The sequence below is a fragment of the Cherax quadricarinatus genome, chromosome 9, assembly GCF_038502225.1.
Source record: "Cherax quadricarinatus isolate ZL_2023a chromosome 9, ASM3850222v1, whole genome shotgun sequence".
Taxonomy (NCBI): domain Eukaryota; kingdom Metazoa; phylum Arthropoda; class Malacostraca; order Decapoda; family Parastacidae; genus Cherax; species Cherax quadricarinatus.
In genome coordinates, this window is record NC_091300.1 from 18,034,147 (window position 1) to 18,036,646 (window position 2,500).

Sequence of the window (2,500 nt, forward strand, 5' to 3'; positions counted from 1 at the left end):
GAAAGATATATATATATATATATATATATATATATGTATACACACCTACCATCCGACTTACGACCGAGTTCGGTTCCGAGAACCCGTTCGTAAGTCGAAATGGTCGTAAGTCGAACTTTACTACTGAATATCAACAAAACATTTTTGTAATGACTTTATTTTATTGTTTTATTTTAGTATTTCATGTTTTACTTTACTTTTATGTTAGTACTGTATTTTATACTGCAAGGTTTAGGATAAACACTGTGTACAACACAAATAGTTGTTTATTTCCCAGAAATTTGGCATAAAAAACACGGTCGTAAGTTGGATGGTAGGTGTGTGTGTGTGTATATATATATATATATATATATATATATATATATATATATATATATATATATATATATATATATATATACATGTATATATATATATAATATATATATATATATATACATGTATATATATATATATACATGTATATATATATATATGCATGTATATATATATATATACATGTATATATATATATATATATATATATATATATATATATATATATATATATATATATATTATTTTTATTATTATCACACCGGCCGATTCCCACCAAGGCAGGGTGGCCCGAAAAAGAAAAACTTTCACCATCATTCACTCCATCACTGTCTTGCCAGAAGGGTGCTTTACACTACAGTTTTTAAACTGCAACATTAACACCCCTCCTTCAGAGTGCAGGCACTGTACTTCCCATCTCCAGGACTCAAGTCCGGCCTGCCGGTTTCCCTGAATCCCTTCATAAATGTTACTTTGCTCACACTCCAACAGCACGTCAAGTATTAAAAACCATTTGTCTCCATTCACTCCTATCAAACACGCTCACGCATGCCTGCTGGAAGTCCAAGCCCCTCGCACACAAAACCTCCTTTACCCCCTCCCTCCAACCCTTCCTAGGCCGACCCCTACCCCGCCTTCCTTCCACTACAGACTGATACACTCTTGAAGTCATTCTGTTTCGCTCCATTCTCTCTACATGTCCGAACCACCTCAACAACCCTTCCTCAGCCCTCTGGACAACAGTTTTGGTAATCCCGCACCTCCTCCTAACTTCCAAACTACGAATTCTCTGCATTATATTCACACCACACATTGCCCTCAGACATGACATCTCCACTGCCTCCAGCCTTCTCCTCGCTGCAACATTCATCACCCACGCTTCACACCCATATAAGAGCGTTGGTAAAACTATACTCTCATACATTCCCCTCTTTGCCTCCAAGGACAAAGTTCTTTGTCTCCACAGACTCCTAAGTGCACCACTCACTCTTTTTCCCTCATCAATTCTATGATTCACCTCATCTTTCATAGACCCATCTGCTGACACGTCCACTCCCAAATATCTGAATACGTTCACCTCCTCCATACTCTCTCCCTCCAATCTGATATTCAATCTTTCATCACCTAATCTTTTTGTTATCCTCATAACCTTACTCTTTCCTGTATTCACCTTTAATTTTCTTCTTTTGCACACCCTACCAAATTCATCCACCAATCTCTGCAACTTCTCTTCAGAATCTCCCAAGAGCACAGTGTCATCAGCAAAGAGCAGCTGTGACAACTCCCACTTTGTGTGTGATTCTTTATCTTTTAACTCCACGCCTCTTGCCAAGACCCTCGCATTTACTTCTCTTACAACCCCATCTATAAATATATTAAACAACCACGGTGACATCACACATCCTTGTCTAAGGCCTACTTTTACTGGGAAAAAATTTCCCTCTTTCCTACATACTCTAACTTGAGCCTCACTATCCTCGTAAAAACTCTTCACTGCTTTCAGTAACCTACCTCCTACACCATACACTTGCAACATCTGCCACATTGCCCCCCTATCCACCCTGTCATACGCCTTTTCCAAATCCATAAATGCCACAAAGACCTCTTTAGCCTTATCTAAATACTGTTCACTTATATGTTTCACTGTAAACACCTGGTCCACACACCCCCTACCTTTCCTAAAGCCTCCTTGTTCATCTGCTATCCTATTCTCCGTCTTACTCTTAATTCTTTCAATTATAACTCTACCATACACTTTACCAGGTACACTCAACAGACTTATCCCCCTATAATTTTTGCACTCTCTTTTATCCCCTTTGCCTTTATACAAAGGAACTATGCATGCTCTCTGCCAATCCCTAGGTACCTTACCTTCTTCCATACATTTATTAAATAATTGCACCAACCACTCCAAAACTATATCCCCACCTGCTTTTAACATTTCTATCTTTATCCCATCAATCCCGGCTGCCTTACCCCCTTTCATTTTACCTACTGCCTCACGAACTTCCCCCACACTCACAACTGGCTCTTCCTCACTCCTACAAGATGTTATTCCTCCTTGCCCTATACACGAAATCACAGCTTCCCTATCTTCATCAACATTTAACAATTCCTTAAAATATTCCTTCCATCTTCCCAATACCTCTAACTCTCCATTTAATAACTCTCCTCTCCTATTTTT